General features: G+C 35.1%; 4 long non-coding RNA genes across 8 annotated transcripts in view; 2 read left to right on the forward strand and 2 right to left on the reverse strand.

Annotated features, from left to right (window-relative positions):
* Positions 1-4,523: 4,523 nt before the first annotated feature.
* LOC140807362 (uncharacterized) lies at positions 4,524-6,988 on the reverse strand. Of its 4 annotated transcripts, none has more exons than XR_012112667.1 (4): positions 6,417-6,988; positions 6,152-6,338; positions 5,565-5,728; positions 4,524-5,403 (listed from the first exon to the last, which is right to left on the reverse strand). It is a non-coding gene; the product is annotated as an uncharacterized lncRNA (long non-coding RNA). The 4 variants fall into 4 exon arrangements; XR_012112668.1 differs by having other exon boundaries at positions 4,524-4,747; positions 4,868-5,728; XR_012112666.1 differs by adding an exon at positions 5,886-6,082 and having other exon boundaries at positions 4,524-5,728.
* The window catches only part of LOC140807364 (uncharacterized), a 71,917-nt gene continuing 60,309 nt past the window's right edge, over positions 6,546-18,153 (forward strand). Inside the window, exon 1 of one of the 2 annotated variants that reach the window (XR_012112675.1) lies at positions 6,546-6,684. This is a non-coding gene — a long non-coding RNA (uncharacterized lncRNA). Of the gene's footprint in view, positions 6,700-18,153 lie in introns of both variants that reach the window. The other variant, XR_012112674.1, reaches the window with a different exon arrangement.
* On the reverse strand, positions 7,853-8,451 carry LOC140808092 (uncharacterized). Its single transcript, XR_012112810.1, has 2 exons — positions 8,339-8,451; positions 7,853-8,227 (listed from the first exon to the last, which is right to left on the reverse strand). It is a non-coding gene; the product is annotated as an uncharacterized lncRNA (long non-coding RNA).
* LOC140808091 (uncharacterized) lies at positions 9,640-10,789 on the forward strand. Its single transcript, XR_012112809.1, has 2 exons — positions 9,640-9,760; positions 10,055-10,789. It is a non-coding gene; the product is annotated as an uncharacterized lncRNA (long non-coding RNA).

Here is an 18,153-nt window from a genome sequence, read left to right on the forward strand (position 1 = left end):
TTCAACAAACACGAACATGAACATGAATATGGATATAGATACGAATATGAATATGTTTATGAAAATGTTTAAGTTAAAGTTTATGCATAAGATTATGAAAATGTTTTTAAAAGTTTATGCATCATGAAAATGTTTACGTAAATGTTATGTTTTAAGTTTATGCATCGTCATGAAAACGATATTTTAAGTACAAGTATTTTCACTGTTGATTGTGGTTTTATATGTATTACTCGTTATCAAGAATATGACGTGTTGAGTCTTTAGACTCACTAGGTGTGATTGATGCAGGTGATTATGATGATTATGGAGGTCTTGCTGGTTAATCTGACTGGACTGGAGGTGCACATAGCCCGAGGACCGACGCTAGTTTTCCGCACTAGTTATTATTTATGATTTAAAGTTATGTTAAGAATATTTTTATGACTTTTAATTATTTATGAGTGGTTTTTGAGAGGCTATAATATGTGATATTTCCTTTGATTTTCAAATACTAGTTGGTTGATGTTATTTTTTAAAATGGAGCAAAATATTTTATACAAATGTTTTTATGAATGGTAAGGGTTCGGCCAATTTAGTGAGGTTTGAAAAAAAAATCCTTCTAGTACTTTTTAAGAACAACGAATAAACAGACGTTTTGAGACCCGGGACTGAAGAGGGCGGGGGGGTGATCGCCGGTGCCATGAGGTGGCACGGACAATGAGCGGCTCCTGGCAGGCTTCTAGGTGGAGGGAACATGAATGAACCGTTCATACACCGGAAGAAGAGGGATTCCTAGACTGTGCAATGTAATGGACTGTACAGTTGAAGAGAGCTTAAAAGATTTGATTGGTACCACTCATATCACGAAGGTGCATCTTCTTTTCGATAGCTCATCACATAAGAACTCCAAAGTTAAGCGTGCTTGACTTGGGGCAATTTTGGGATGGGTGACCTCCTGAGAAGTTTCTCAGGGTGCGTGTGAGTGAGGACATAAGCACGCTGGAAAGACCCGTCTTGATACAGCGAGGACAGTAATCGAATCTGGGGCGTAACAGTTGGTATCAGAGCCGACCTCTCTTAGTACGGTGTGGTTCGGGGACGAACCAAGCTGAAGCTGGTGGGCATGTGAGGCCCGGGGCCGAAGAGGACGGGGGGGTGATCGCCAGTTCCATCAGTTGCACGAACAATGAGCGGCTTTTGGCATGCTTCTAGGTGGAGGGAACATGAATGAACCGACCCACACGGGAATGAGAGGGATTCCGAGAATGTTCAATGTAATGGACTGTATAGTTGAAGAGGGCTTAAAAGATTTGATTGGTACTACTCATATAACGAAGGTGCATCTTCTTTTCGGTAGCTCATCACATAAGAACTCCAAATTTAAGCGTGCTTGACTTGGGGTAATTTTGGGAAGGGTGACCTCCTGGGAAGTTTCTCAGGGTGCGTGTGAGTGAGGACATAAGAACGCTGGAAAGACCCGTATTGATACAGTGAGGACAATAATCGAATCTAGGGCGTTACAGTTGGTATCAGAGCCGAACTCTCCGAGTATGGTGTGGTTCGGGGACGAACCAAGCGGAAGCTGGTGGGCATGTGAGGCCCGGGACCGAAGAGGGCGGGGGGGGTGATCGCCGGTGCCATGAGGTGGAACGGACAATGAGCGGCTCCTGGCAGGCTTCTAGGTGGAGGGAATATGAATGAACCATTCTTACACCGGAAGGAGAGGGATTCCTAGACTGTGCAATGTAATGGACTGTACAGTTGAAGAGGGCTTAAAAGATTTGATTGGTACTACTCATATCACGAAGGTGCATCTTCTTTTCGGTAGCTCATCACATAAGAACTCCAAAGTTAAGCGTGCTTGACTTGGGGTAATTTTGGGAAGGGTGACCTCCTGGGAAGTTTCTCAGGGTGCGTGTAAGTGAGGACATAAGCACGCTGAAAAGACCCGTCTTGATACAGTGAGGAGAGTAATTGAATCTGGGGCGTTACAGTTGGTATCAGAGCCGACTTCTCCGAGTACGGTGTGGTTCGGGGACGAACCAAGCGGAAGCTGGTGGGAATGTGAGGCCCGGAACCGAAGAGGGCGGGGGGGTGATCGCCAGTGCCATGAGGTGGCACGACAATGAGCGGCCCCTGGCAGGCTTCTAGGTGGAGGGAACATGAATGAACCGTTCTTACACCGGAATGAGAGGGATTCCTAGATTGTGCAATGTAATGGACTGTACAGTTGAAGAGGGCTTAAAAGATTTGATTGGTAATACTCATATCACGAAGGTGCATCTTATTTTCGGTAGCTCATCACATAAGAACTCCAAAGTTAAGCGTGCTTGACTTGGGGCAATTTTGGGATGGGTGACCTCCTAGGAAGTTTCTCAGGGTGCGTGAGAGTGAAGACATAAGTACGCTGAAAAGACCCGTCTTGATACAGTGAGGACAGTAATCGAATCTGGGGCGTTATAAGTTGTATCAGAGCCGACCTCTCCGAGTACGGTGTGGTTCGGGGACGAACCAAGCGGAAGCTGGTGGGCATGTGAGGCCCGAGACCGAAGAGAGCGGGGGGTGATCGCCGGTGCCATGAGGTGGCACGGACAATGAACGGCTCCTGACAGGCTTCTAGGTGGAGAGAACATGAATGAACCGTTCTTACATCGGAAGGAGAGGGATTCCTAGACTGTGCAATGTAATGGACTGTACAGTTGAAGAGGGCTTAAAAGATTTGATTGGTACTACTCATATAACGAAAGTGCATCTTCTTTTCGGTAGCTCATCACATAAAAACTCTAAAGTTAAGCGTGCTTGACTTGGGGCAATTTTGGGATCGGTGACCTCTTGGGAAGTTTCTCAGGGTGCGTGTGAGTGATGACATAAGCACGCTGGAAAGACCCGTCTTGATACAGTAAGGATAGTAATCGAATATGGGGCGTTACAGTTAGTATCAGAGCCGACCTCTCTTAGTACGGTGTGGTTCGGGGACGAACCAAGCGGAAGCTAGTGGGCATGTGAGGCCCGAGGCCGAAGAGGGCGGGGGGTGATCGCCGGTGCCATCAGTTGCGCGGACAATGAGCGGCTCCTGGCAGGCTTCTAGGTGGAGGGAACATGAATGAACCGACCCACACGAGAATGAGAGGGATTCCGAGATTGTTCAATGTAATGGACTGTACAGTTGAAGAGGGCTTAAAAGATTTGATTGATACTACTCATATCACGAATGTGCATCTTCTTTTCGGTAGCTCATCATATAAGAACTCCAAATTAACCGTGATTGACTTGGGGCAATTTTTGACTTAGAACTCTCTGGTTCGATATAACCTAAACTACGGTGCTTGGCCCTGTTTTCAAGATTTACATTCTGTTTATGTTGAAATTTTCATCAATCATGTTCATATATCGTGCTAGATCAGACAAATTTTGTCATCTTAGACTTGCCTTTGTCTATCAGGATTGAGCCTAGTTACCTAAATATTTATCTATTAAAAAAATAAAATCAATTTCGTGGACTATCCCAAATTTAATTGACCATGTCCAAGATCACATCCATTTAAATCTAACCACGTGGGTTAGACAAAATAAAACATAACAAAATTTCAGCACGAAAAATTAAATGGAACAAAAATGTGTAATCCGAAATAGTATTAATGGTCTTCTCAACCATACACAAATATATTAGGTGAGTCTAATACCAATGGATGAATCAATCGCTCGACCCTTTATAAAACAAAAACTATACAAAATTATAATGATATAACTTCTATTTTCTAAACTATGTCGCAATCAAGTATCGAGCTCCGATCGTCCTTACAATAATTATTGCTTCATAATATATATAATGGGTGCCATAAAATGATGAATATATAGAACTGGCCTCGACTCTGTATACACGTTGCATAAATGAAGCTCTTAATTTTATCATATCACTAGCTAGCAAGGCATAATTTATTTATTGTATTATTAAGAATGTTGTTAATATAGTAATATCTTTGGTAATTTGGTATGAAAACTTCTTTATTGAAAAACCTTATAATTTATTTCGTATATATCTTAATCAAAAAAAAAAGTAGGTCTTTTGTGAGACGGTCTCACGAATCTTTATCTGTGAGACGGGTCAACCCTACCGATATTCACAATAAAAAGTAATAAATTTAACATAAAAAGTAATATTTTTTCTTAGATGACCCAAATAAAATATCTGTCTCACTAAAATACGACCTTGTGAGACCGTCTCATACAAGTTTTTGCCATAAAAAAATTGATAAAGAAAATCGTCCACTCAATCTTTATTAATTAATTAATTTTTAACACGCGCAGCGCACTTGCTTAGCTACTACTAGTTATTAATTAACATGTGTTATAATTTTGAAAATCAATATTAAATTTTGTCAAGTTTCGAGCACTCAACGATTGTGTTTCAGGTGATGATTCAGCATAATACACAACTAAAAAGTTGTCTTCATTGATTTTCACATGCATTTTATATATGTAATACATTGAACTATTAGTGTCACTTTGACACTGTAATATGAATTCAAGAATTGGAGACTAATAATTCGAAGTTCCTTCACACATTCTGTTATCAAGGGTCGTTCTGTACTGTCTAAACCGGCACATCTCGATGCTAAATTCACAAACATGGCTATCGACTCCATCATGTATTATCCCGATGCTAAATTCGCAAACATGGCTATCGACTCCATCGTGTATTATCCTGTTCCATTTCTTGATTGATCATCTTCTTCAGCTTCTTCGTGTCATTCAGAATGTGTCTAACCTGTGAAAGTTTCAAGCACATGAATGGTAATTTGGTAATGCTTATAATAATTTCAAATGGTTTCTGAACATTTTAGATTGATCCTCAGAAACTCAGATGATTCTGAAGTAAATGTAGTACCAAGTTTTGTTCACTTGGTTCAGGTCTACCGCCCTCTTTGTCAAAATCTGGAGTAGAACGACTCAAAACACATATACATCACTTTGTAAAATGAGTTCTCATGTCTGTCTCCAAGGTATATACACTTCCATAGCTCAATTGTTCTTGCCATTTTGTAAATTGAAGTTAGAATAGACCTTATATTCTTAGTTTCTAATCACCATCAAAAAATATTAGTTACGAAAAAAAAGCTATTTTTAAATTTATTAGATGAAATCCAAGTTAGGATAGGGAACCCAAAAATATTTAAGATTCCTCATTAAAAAATAGAGCAAAAGTTTTGATCTCGGAGTTAAATCACTTGAAAATCTTGGTCCTCTTCATGTTCTTGCAACAGAAAATGATAGATGTGATTTTATTTTCTTCAAACTTCAAAGCATATTTATACCAACGAATACTCCGTATCAAAATAGAGCCGTAAGTACCGAGCATTCTAGCTGTCACACATGTTTTTCTTTGCTCTCTGGCATCAACTTTGCTAGCCCAAAATCTGATATCTGCACTAATCCAAGGAAAAACAAACACAAACAAATCAGCTCTAATTTTGTAGTACACTCTGAAAGTGGATCGAACAGTCGATGAACAGGGCTAGTTGACCCTTCAAATGCAAAAAGTTTTATGGATTCACTCCTATCTAGGCTTGCAAATCGCAGATTACCTTTGCTTCATAGTTACTGTGAAGAAGTACGTTGGCGGATTTGAATTCTCAGTGGACAACAGGAATCCCAACAGCAGAACTTGAATGCAGGTATGCAAGTCCTCTAGCAGCTTCGACAGCCACTTTCAACCATAAAGACCAATCCATCTTCACTTCTCCTATCCCTAAATTCCCATAATCAAACATTTCAAAATTTTTGCTAATTTTAACACCATATCTACTATTTTACTGCCTGAATATTCGTCGTGTGTCCCATAATGCGACATTTTAGAAACAATATCTTCAAATTCAAAAAAACAAAATGTAAAAGACAAACAAAACCATTCAAATGATTTTGCAGGTTCCCTTTGTTCATATGTTCATAAACAAGGAACCTATGCTTCCCATATGCACAATACCCTATTAATGTCACAATTTTGGATGTTATAATCTGCTAAAAATATCAACTTCCACCCGAAATTCTCGCTCCCCTTTCGCTTCTTTGAACTGTGGCAGCTCCATTTTCTTGATTGGTACAACTAAAGTTGTTCATCTTCATTTGAGGCAAGAATTTAACACTAAAACAAGAAATTCGTGCTAGAAAATACCTCTCCAGAACGCAGAGTTCTTTTGTATACTCGGCCAAATGTCCACCCATTCCTAATAAATTTTCATTGCCAAAAGAACAAGTCGCCTCCGCCATTTCTCAGAGAGTAAAGACAGATGATGCGTTACGCCTCTCCGCTGGTGGAATCCCACATTCATTTTTCCAGTATTCCAGTGGCTTATATATCCCTGAAAAAAAAAATATACTCCGAACCAAGATCAAAAACTTGTATCAACATAAATTGAAAATCAGGAACTGAAATATACAGGGATTGATCTGATCTTCAGACTTGCTTCTCCTAAGCTTGTTCCAAGCAGAGACTAGACCAATCAAAGACATTGTGAAAAAAAGAAACATATTGGCTACAGCATGATGATTAATTTGTTTGTCAAATAATTTTTTAACATGATGGATTTCTTCAAATTGAATATAAAAGAATTATGCAAACAAAATTCATGCAAACAAAAATGTATAAAACATTTGAGACAACAATGTAGTGAATAAATATGAGTCACAAAGAGAACAAAGGCAAGGGTCTAAAAGGCAAGGGTTTCAAAGCCAAAAGAGTTTCAACTTTTGAAGTTGCCAGCCAGTGCATCCTCTTGTTCAAATATATAAATATCAAACTGATATAGTTCTAAAAAGGAAACAAAAGGCGGAGGGAAGGGCTTGAACTTTTAAAGTTGCCTATGTATCCTCTTCGGGTGTAGAAGAATCAAAGCCCACATAGTTCTCTTACCTTTTTAACCTTTCTTACCTTAGAGAGTGGCGTAGCTCAATCACTCTCACCCATTCACCTCATAGTTGTTCGTTCCGCATGAATTGTTCTGGCTCATCAGGCTCACAATGCTTGGGCCTCCTAATTCCTGGGAAAAATGTCTAACAATGAATTGTTCTGGCTAAAAAATGTCTAAAATGTCTAACAATGAATTGTTCTGGCTCATCAGTCTCACAATGCGTTCGACTGTCTTTGTCCAGTAATCTAACAATGCTTGGGCCGCCTAATTCCTGAGAAAATTGGTTGAGCGTTTTTCATCTCTCATTTCTCAACTATCAAATATACATTTCCCTAACAATCACAAGAGACATTGGAACCCAACATTTATAACTTTTTTTACTAGAAAAACTATTTGATAATTTCCTTCGAAAGCTGACTTCAAATTAAATAACATGATAGCCTCTGAATTTCCTAATTCTGTAACATAACAACATCAGCAGATATCCAATTCGTCGAACCAAATGATTCAAACATATATTTAAAAAAAAACATATTCATTTCATTTTCTTTATGGGAGTTTGGATACCATCTGTGAGGAATGTCTTGTATTCTGTCAAATGCACTATAGTAAGTGCTTCAGCGAGCATTAGCAATTAATTGCTCAAACAGCAGAACGCCCTGTCCTATGTGGCTGGCTTGGATGACAATGATCAAAATATGGCATTTGAAATTATATAGAGTCTAAAATCTTTAACTTCCACTCGGTAAGTTTTGGGTATGAATGACAAACGATCGATGCTTAGATTTATGGAGAAGTTATGTTGGAACTAATGTAAAACAAGTTGAATCATAAAGTATCATGAATGCTTTTGTCACAAAGAATAGTCTGTTATGGAAAAACATGCATACATATTTTTCTGAAAACACACAGATACTCTTCCAATGGTTTTATGAGTTAAGTTCCATTCTCTAACTTCTTGTAAATTTTCTTGGTTGTAAATACACACTATGTAATGTGTGTCTGGGTGTCGTAAGTCAGCATTGTCCTCTTTTATTCAGTTTCTTTTGAATAACCTTGGTGCTAACATGAATTGACAATAACCAAAGAGGCAAGATGCTAAATCTTTTCAACCCCGATAATTACTCAGATGTATGTTATCAACTGTCAAAATATACAACCGCTTTTTTTTTTCAATTTTCAACAACACAATGCTCATAATGGGGATTTAACCAAACTTATACTCAAAATTAGAAATTCGTACTCATCCAGCAATCAGATCTACTCAATGCCAAGTATAAATCAAGTGTGTGGGTGAACTAGACAATCATCTTTTGAGGAAGATCTTCAAAATCATCTAACTGAAAGACATAAATGGAAAGTCATGTTCAAACTTTACCCTGCAATCTTAAGTATAGTTAGCTTTTTCCAAATCTATATGGTTCATGGTTGGTAGCTTTCACTCTTAATACCTTCATTTGTTAGGTAGCTTTTTCCGGCTAGAGCTTCACACTAACCTTCAATTTGCATAGGTAGCTTTTTCCAAATCAACATGATTAGTAGCTTCACTCTAATACCTTCATTTGTTTGGTATCTTTTTCCAACCGGAGCTTCACACTAACCTTCAATTTCACACTAACCTTCAATTTGCATAGGTAGCTTTTCCAAACACAAAAGCAGTACGGATTTTGTTTCCTTACTGCCCTTTTTTTTTTCAATAAACCTTCATATGATTTTTCTTTGAGCACGTTTGATTAGACTACAAGGGTGGATTAAATCCTAAGTCACGAGTAAATTCCATTTTCTATATTTCAAAGAGCCTCAAAATCAAATCTCACAAAAAAAGAGCTGCATAGCGCGTGCAAAATAATTGATTTTGACCAAACTCAAGCCAATCCAAATCAATTTTACAAATTTTCACGTTTGAGCATAACTGACAGTGAAACACACATTTAGCAAGATATCGTTAAATTGAACATTTACGCAAAAAAAAAAATTAATGACACATACACCTAAGGATTTCTAAGGGTTTCAAAATTTAGAGCACCAACCACCTTAGTCAGCAAGTTGAATTTCTATTGCAACACATTATTCTAAATCAGTTTCTACGTAATTTTTTGCTTTAATACGAAACATAAGCTCCTAATTCATGGGAACGGATATACTAATTGAACTTTCAAATCTGAAATTTTATTCATGGCTAGGTCCTTATATTGATTAGTTTAGTTTTTTCTATTCGAACTATCAGATCTGAAATTTTATTAATGGCTAGGTCCATATATTGATTTGTTTAGTTTTTTCTATGATTCAGTGGTGGCTTTCACTCTATCGTTTCAATGTAATTTCTGGCTTTAAAGCAAGAAGATAAGCTGCTAATTAATGGCAACGAATATACTAATTGAACTATCAAATCTGAAATTTTATTCATGGCTAGGTCCACATATTGATTTGTTTAATTTTTTCAATTTGAACTATCAGATCTGAAATTTGATTAATGGCTAGGTCCATATATTGATTTGTTTAGATTTTTTATGATTAAGTGGTGTCTTTCACTCTATCGTTTCAACGTAATTTCTGGCTTTAATGCAAGTAGATAAGCTGCAAATTCATGGCAACGGATATACTAATTGAACTATCAAATCTGAAATTTAATTCATGGCTAGGTCCACCTATTAATTTGTTTAATTTTTTTCTATTTGAACTATCAAATATGAAATTTGATTAATGGCTAGGTCCTTTTATTGATTTGTTTAGTTTTTTCTATGATTCAGTGGTGTCTTTCACTCTATCGTTTCAACGTAATTTTTGGTTTTAGTGCAAGAAGATAAGCTGCTAACTCATGGCAACGGATATACTAATTGAACTATCAAATCTGAAATTTTATTGATGGCTAGGTCCACATATTGATTTGTTTATTTTTTTCAATTTGAACTATCAAATCTGAAATTTGATTAATGGCCAGACCCATATATTGATTTGTTTAGTTTTTTTATGATTAAGTGGTGTCTTTCACTTTATCTTTTAAACGTAATTTTTGGCTTTAATGCAAGAAGATAAGCTAATTCATGGCCACAGATATACTAATTGAACTATCAAATCTGAAATTTTATTCATGCTCAGGTCCACATATTGATTTGTTTAATTTTTTCAATTTGAACTATCAAATCTGAAATTTGATTAATGGCTAGGTCCATATATTGATTTGTTTAGTTTTTTTTATGATTAAGTGGTGTCTTTCACTCTATCTTTTCAACGTAATTTCTGGCTTTAATGCAAGAAGATAAGCTGCTAATTCATGGCAACGGATATACTAATTGAACTATCAAATCTGAAATTTTATTCATACCCAGGTCCACATATTGATTTGTTTAATTTTTTCAATTTGAACTATATATCAAATCTGAAATTTGATTAATGGCTAGGTCCATATATTGATTTGTTTAGTTTTTTCTATGATTTAGTGGTGGCTTTCACTCTATCCTGGAGGTTGATTTTTTCGCATCATATTTATGGTTAACTCCAAATATTGGTATAGCTGACTTTTTTCCATAATATTTGCTTCTTTGTCCTTTTCGACTATTAATCAGACATGGTAAAAAATTTCTAGGGAAACAAATTTTCAAAACCGTAACCAAAAGTCCATTAAACTCTTTAGTTCGGAAAACTAAACTATCGTAAAAAATATATACGGAAACTAATTTTAAAAACCGTAACCAAAAGTCCATTCAACTCTGTAGTTCGAAAAAGTATGGTAAAAAATTCTAGGGAAACTAATTTTGAAAAGTCTAGTAAACTTTGTTTCGAAAAACTATAGTAGACAATTTCTAGGGAAACTAATTTTCAAAACTGTAACCAAAAGTCCATTCAAAAATGTAGTTCGAAAAACTCAAGTTATTTATGTAAGAAAAAGAGAATTTTAAAAAGATAAAGCATTGTACATGTGCAGAAGATTCAAAGATTACTGTATTTAATGTATTTGACATTTAACTAACTTGCATGTTATTATTTTTGTACTTGATAAGAGAGATACGTGACAAATATTAAATATAATGAAGTTTAATGCAAAAAATTTAATTTTAAAAATACCAAGATTTATATAGATTTATATTTATATTTTTATTTGTAAGTATATATTCTTGAATTAATAATTAAAATCTATTAATTAATAAAGAAAATACAAACAAAACAAAACAAATAATATTATTTTATTATTTAATTTAATGAAGGGAATGACATGAATTTATATTTATATGCATAATTATATAGATTTAGATTTGAGTTATATTTATATATTCTTAATTAATTTCAGTACATTAATTTATGAAGAAAGACAAACTATATATATTTATATATATATTTGAATTAATTAAATGATAAAGATATAAATTAGATTTATACTTGTATATATATTATTGAATTAATTAAATGAAAACGATATATAGATATAGATTAGATTTATACTTATATAGTATAACACTAATGTGAGTTTCATGATAACTTCCTCTGGTTCTTGGAGCTGAGGTTGAATATTATGCATAAGGAAGTGTGTGTGTTATATTTGTAGTTAATGATTAAAAGAAATTTCATAAGCACACTAATGACTGTTGAGTATTACTTTAATTCCGGTGGGAAAGGGTGCCAAAACACTGTGCTGAGATATGCAATCCTAGCTCTAGATTCATCTTTTTATTTCCATCGATTTCCCCATTACTCAATTTCTGCTCTTCAACGGTTGTTCTTTAGGATTGAAACTGTCGACAGATGTTTCATCCACGACACAGTCGAAGAAATAATTGACTCATTGGTGAGCATAAGTAAATCTAACTTTGGAAAGGAGTTTTCAACTTGCTCATGCATAAATTTATCATACAATATTTCCTGCAACTCTAAGCTATAAACTTTTCTAGAAAAAAGAGGCTGCCAAAACAAATGATGCATGGTGTGTTTCAACTTTGAATAAACTTAAAGAAACTGCGCCCTTGAGCTTGAAGATCCGTAAGTCCCTTCCATAGTTTTACTTGTTTTCTTTCCAATCGACTTTTATCATTATTTAAATCAATGGCTGGTCCAGATACGTGAAGGTCGATTTCAAACTCTTGACCAGTGTCTTATTCGTGAGTATAGAATGTCCGTACAAGGAATCACGGGGCAGATAAGCCGTGACTTCTGCGAGGTACTATGTTTAATAGATTGCAGTTTCTGTTTCATTAGCCGCAAACATTTCTGGTCTAAAAACAAATTGTAATTCAAATCAAAATAGACATGATATAATAAACCAACTCATGTCCTATAATATGAAACTGGTGTTTTTTTTCACGCGATGAAAGCATGAACCTCTCGTTCCATGCTTATAACTATAGTTAATTTTTTGTTGGAAAAAATTAAAATATACACCTATCTATATAACTTGTCATTTTCTGAAAAATCACGTTTGTCAACTCAAAATTTTGAACCATATAATATAAATGACTTGGATATATTATATATTTCAGAAATAATTATTGCTCAAACATAATTTTTTGTTAATAGTTGCACGAATTGTAATTCATAAAAAAGTCATCCTTCCATTACGTTTTCTCCAAGAATCATCATATTCTCCGCACGAGCTCACTGGCCAAAAGTCGAGTCCCACCCAATGATACTACTAAAAATAGAAGCATGTTAATTTCCTGATACGAACAACACACATTACTGTGCATGTCTAACATGCACCCGTCTCGACCTCACAACCCGGTCCAACTGCAACATAAGGCCCTATCAAGTTACCCACAAATAACTTTGGCTTCTCAACGAACCTTTCCCCTAGTTCAGATCATCCAGTCTAGAACGTTTTTTTTCTTCTGTAGTTTTTTTACATGATTAAATATCTAAAATTTTAACAGCATAAGGAAACAAGGATGGCAAAAAAAAAATCAAGCACTTGTGTCGCCTTGAAAAACAGTTAAACAAAATTTTTTTTCCTAATTTCCTCACCTGAGAAAGAAAGAATACTGCACTTGAATGGAAAAAAAAAACAATTCATCCACCGAGAACAAAAAACAAGAAAAACTTCAAAAAATTCGATCAACCGCGACTACATATCACTATTCACCAGCATATACAAAAATTCACTGATTTTCAATCACTATTTTCTTGAAATTTACTTGTATGGGGAATCCAGCCCCTTTCCAGCCATTTTCCTCACTATTTTCTTGAAATTTACTTGTATGGGCAATCCAGCCCCTCTCATCTCATCAAGAGTTATGATTGTCATGGACTTAGCCCTTCTATGTACTCGTCTGGCCTAGCAAAACAACCTATTGTGTCATGCTTATGTGCAAGCAACTTGAGCAAGAGTGATTCAAGAGAACTTTGAAAGAAAAAGTAGTATGGCTCGAAATTTGATGATTTACAAATGATAGCTTCACCATATTTATATCAGTGAATTCCTACAATGAATGTCTAAGATTTATTTGATCTAACCGTGAATATCAACTCTCAAGAAGGTTCTACCATGTACAAAGTTCCGGAGATTTCTATCTACATTATTCTACACAATTCTACTATATACAAGTGAATTCTAGAAAATTTTATAAATCAGAGAGACACATATGGTTAAACAATGCTTTTGAGATTACAAAACTTCTTCAAATGTACTTTAATTTCAAAAATACATTTGAGATAATTTTATAATGTCAATGTCTAACTATGTATGTAACCATCATTGTGCATATAACATTTTTCCGTGATCAAACCACATAGGAGCATTTCATCGATCGACTCATTGTTGGGATTTTGTTACGATGAGTTAGTTTATTATATTATTTGAGAATCAATATAGTTCATACAAGTGTCCATTGTACGGTAACATGGAGGGATGTTTTTCCTACCCAAATAGGCTCCCTAGGTGCCAAACCGAAGGCTGCACACGCTTAAGGGAAGGCTGGAATGGAATTATTGCTTGTATGGTTCACAAGGGTCGGTTAAGGGGTTATCCATCGCATGGCTCGGCCAGAGCTTGACCAGGGCTCGGGCTGGAGGTGGTTGGTAGTGAGGAGTAGTCCTAGCCATGCTAGGACTCAAGCACGACGACTAGGGAAGAGTCCAAGCGAGCTAGGACTCTTCCCAAGCCAACCGAGAAAAACAATGGGTGCAGGGTGGATCACGGCTTGTCCAGGGGTCCAAGATAGGTCTGATAGGGTCTAGTGAGGGTCCAGAGGGTGAGGGCGCGGTGGTGGCTCCAGGGTAGGAGTCCTAGCCGAGTTTCGAAGAGTCCTAGGTTGTGTTGCTAGGATCGCGCGGCTTCTGTGCATCGCGCCTGGAGCTGCAGCGGGTTAGGTCGAGTCCAGGGGTTCAAGAGGGTCCCTAGAGGGGGTGGCTCGGGTGTGGCTTGAAGAAAACAAGAGATTCCTCGAGGGTTAGCGTTAGGGTTCGAATATTAGGTTTTAAAAGGTCAAGGCTTGAACCATGGGTCCACCGGGGTAGTTCATGGTTCACAGGGGTAAATTAGCCAATAAAAGTATATGTTTTAAATTTGAGAATTTAATATTAAAGTTTGAATTAATTGGGGATTAAAACGCTCTATGAATTAATAAATATGAAATTAAATCAAAAGCCATGAATTTAAGCTAAATAAAAATATAAGAAATTTAATTTAAGTTTAAATAATTATTTGGGATGATCTAGTGTCAACGAAAGTAAGAAAAAGTCAAAATCGAGAAATTTTACGTCTAGGGGTAAAACGGTCATTTTACACCTGAAAATAGTAAACGTCCTGGCAGTGTCCTGAATTATGTAAAATATGTTAATATGTTTATTTTAAATATTTATGGAATTTTATGATGAAATATTAATGCTAAAAGATACGTTGCATGCTTGGTTTAAAAAAAAAAAGATTTAGGCATACATTAACTTTTATAAGTGATGAAACCATTAAAAGTTGAAGGAGGTGAAGTAATTGTGACAAATATGATGATACGATGATTTATGATGATATGTAAGGCCAAAGCTCAGTTGACGGGTGAGAGTGTCGCCAATGTCCCCGCCGCCCAGTACTGTAGTAATACGTAGATGGATCCATTGACCTTCAGCTGATACGAAAGTCACAATTAACGATCTGAATTCAACGAAAAGGAAAAAATATACATATATGAGGAAAAGGAAAATATTTATGATGGAAAGAAAATGTTTAAGTTTATGCATGTTCATGAAATGTTATTTTATGTAAAAGTATTTTCACTGTTGCATCGATTGTATATATACTACTTGTTACCAAGATTATGGTTTGCTAAGTCATTAGACTCAGTAGGTGTGATCGATGCAGGTGAGCATGTTAGTGATATGGTTGAGGGACTTGATGGTTGATCTTGCTGGACTGAAGGTGCACATAACTCGAGGACTAGCACTAGTTTTTCCGCATTTACGTTTAAGTTTATGATAAAGATTTTTACGACTTTTATGATGCTTTTTGAGTGGTTTTTGAGAAGATGCTAGAGTTAATTTTATTTTGAAATATTGCTAAGTTTAGGTTTGGTAAAACGTTCGACGATTTTAGGTTTTGAATTCTTTACTTTGAATTTTTAAATAAAGTTAGTGATTTTATTTTTTTTTAAATGATACAAGGTTAATTTAAAATATTTTAGATATATTGTAGCATTCGGCCGAGATGTAGAAAAAAAATAATTTTTTAATATATTTTAAAGAAAAACGAGTCGTGGACGTTTCATGATGTGTATTATTTTATACATCAACCGATATCATTATTAAAGTGAGGTGTGTTTTAGGTAGTGAAACAAACACATTAAGATATTAAAATAGTAGTATGATAAAAAAAATAGTTATTGGTTAAGAACAATAGTAAATGGATTAGTCTTTTAAAAAAATGGAGATACAAACCCAAAATAGATAAAAAAAAAAAAAAAAACAAAAAAAAAACAAACAAACAAATGGAGATGGTGGAGCATTTTAGGAAACAAAAAGAGCCATGAATAATAAACTAAAAGTGGTTAATCTAAAGGATTTTTCTTTGGTACATAGTATAGATTAATTTTGTTACGCTTGATGGAGGAGGTTAAAGATTGAGTCTAACTTACTTGTTGTGAACGTCAACATATTCATTGGTTTCGTCCAGGGCCGATCCTAACAATATTTGGGCCTGAGTCTAACTTTTAAAAAGAAGCCTCCGAATCATAATGCGTGTTCATAATTTTTTAGTTCCATAGCAATTTTTCAAATTAAATCAACATGTCAAAGACAATAAAAAAAAACTAAAGGAATAAAAATATCAAACATGTCCAAAATAATCACTAAAAAACAACTCGTCTAACAGTTTTAGAGCTAAAAATACTAATCAAGTCTGTATAATCAAATTGTTCAGTAATTTCTTTCTCAATCGATAACATAGCCAATCCATTCAATCTTTCTCGTGACATGGTTGATCGGAGAAAAATTTTGATGAGCTTTATGTTTGAGGAACTTCGCTCTGCACTTGCTACTGTGATCGGGACAGTCAACAAGATTTTATAAGAAATATGAGCATTTGAAAGCCGGATAATCATTACATCCACCAAAATTTCAGTCAAAAATCGTAGATTATAGATACCACATAAAGCCCCAAAGAAAATAAAAAACTACCATAAAAAATTAGAAGCCCGACAAAGCAAATACAAGAAAATAGATTTACAGCTCCTCACGGGTCTTTCAATCAAACCTAGAGACGCGACGACTGGAGTCGATTAAGGCTTGTCTGCATATGAATATTGGAGAAGATTAGGGAATAAATCGATAACAGGCTAAGCAAGTTCCATTTAATAAATACTTGGTTTTGGGCTATCTAATAACTAGTATTATATATAATAATTTGTTTTAAGAAAATTTTGGGCCCCAAAAAATAGATGGGCCTGAGTCATTGGACTCATTTGCTTCTTAATAGGCACGGCCTTGGTTTTGTCCAATATTGGTCCCTTGAGAAACATACAATCACATAGAGCTTTCGATATGATTGAGGAGAAAAAATTAAAGCATCTACTTGGAAAATTTAATTTAGTGTCAACTTAGTTTACCTGAAGTAGTTCTTCCAGAACATCTTCCATCATAATTGTACCAAAAACTTCTTCATCTGTACTAGGGGAGGAACTTAAGTTTTCTACACTAATTATTATGTCTAAGTTGGAGTTGATGTTCGTTTTCGACTCGTTAGATTTTGGGGGCATGCTTTCTGCTACGTCCTTGAGATGACTGACATTATATACAACACCACCCATATGGCTCTGCCCTTTCTGAAACTGGTTCAATATGTCATACAATGGTAGACTTTCGTTGAATCTGTCATACGCCAAAAAAAAAAAGTAGAGTTTTATATGGTTTGATAGAATATGGTGAAAGTCTTGAAGTCGGTTTAGTAAGTAAAATTTTAATGAAGGGAATAAATATAAATTGTTGGAATGATGTACCTAGCCCCTAGTATTCTCCTTATGGTAAGATTTTTTATGGGGAAATCGGCTTCTGGCCAACATGATCAAATTCTTGACTTATTGTCGTTTCAAGAACAATATAAAAACCAACTTAGGTTCTAATGAATCAATATTTTCTTTCACGGTGGTCAGGAAAATTAATGTAAAGAACTTAATTGCCCACCATATATATGTTCTTATGAGGAAGTTGTCTGTAAATATGATATTTCCCATATTATTAAAATCAATTTTAACAAACATCATTTCCACGATTGTCAACCAAGGTTTTCCACTCAGCACGCCTCAGTAAAGCAGAATGGCTCTTTCCAAGCAACAATTCCAGAAGCTTTCTAATGGGGTACGATAAAAGGAAAACTATTATCACCAGCAATCTTACTAGTACTGATAATCTTGCTCCATTACTATCATATATTGAGCACACAGATTTAGGTTGCGCGAAAAAGAAGAATGAAACAACGAATAAATCGAATTAATTAAGCATAGATGTGGCAACAGACACGATTACAAAATACGCCATCTGGGAATGTGATGTGCATTGACACATAATTTGTATCAATAATCTATATAAAATGAATTGTATATTTAATTTATTTTTGAGAAGCTTTAAAAACTAATCTGATATCACAACTATTATTATATGTCATAAAAAGTGTGCACTTTTTTTTAAAAAAAATTTATACTAGATATAATGCTCGTGTGTTGCACGTGAAAAACATATGTTGAAATAATTAAAATTCAAAACAAATTTAGTTAACTCAAAAAAAGATTAAAAAAAAATAACATTATAAATTTTAACAATTCATGTTAATTACTGATATGTAACTGATTTGGATTAA

This window comes from Primulina eburnea, chromosome 12 (genome assembly GCF_022965805.1).
Source record: "Primulina eburnea isolate SZY01 chromosome 12, ASM2296580v1, whole genome shotgun sequence".
NCBI classification, from domain to species: Eukaryota; Viridiplantae; Streptophyta; class Magnoliopsida; order Lamiales; family Gesneriaceae; genus Primulina; species Primulina eburnea.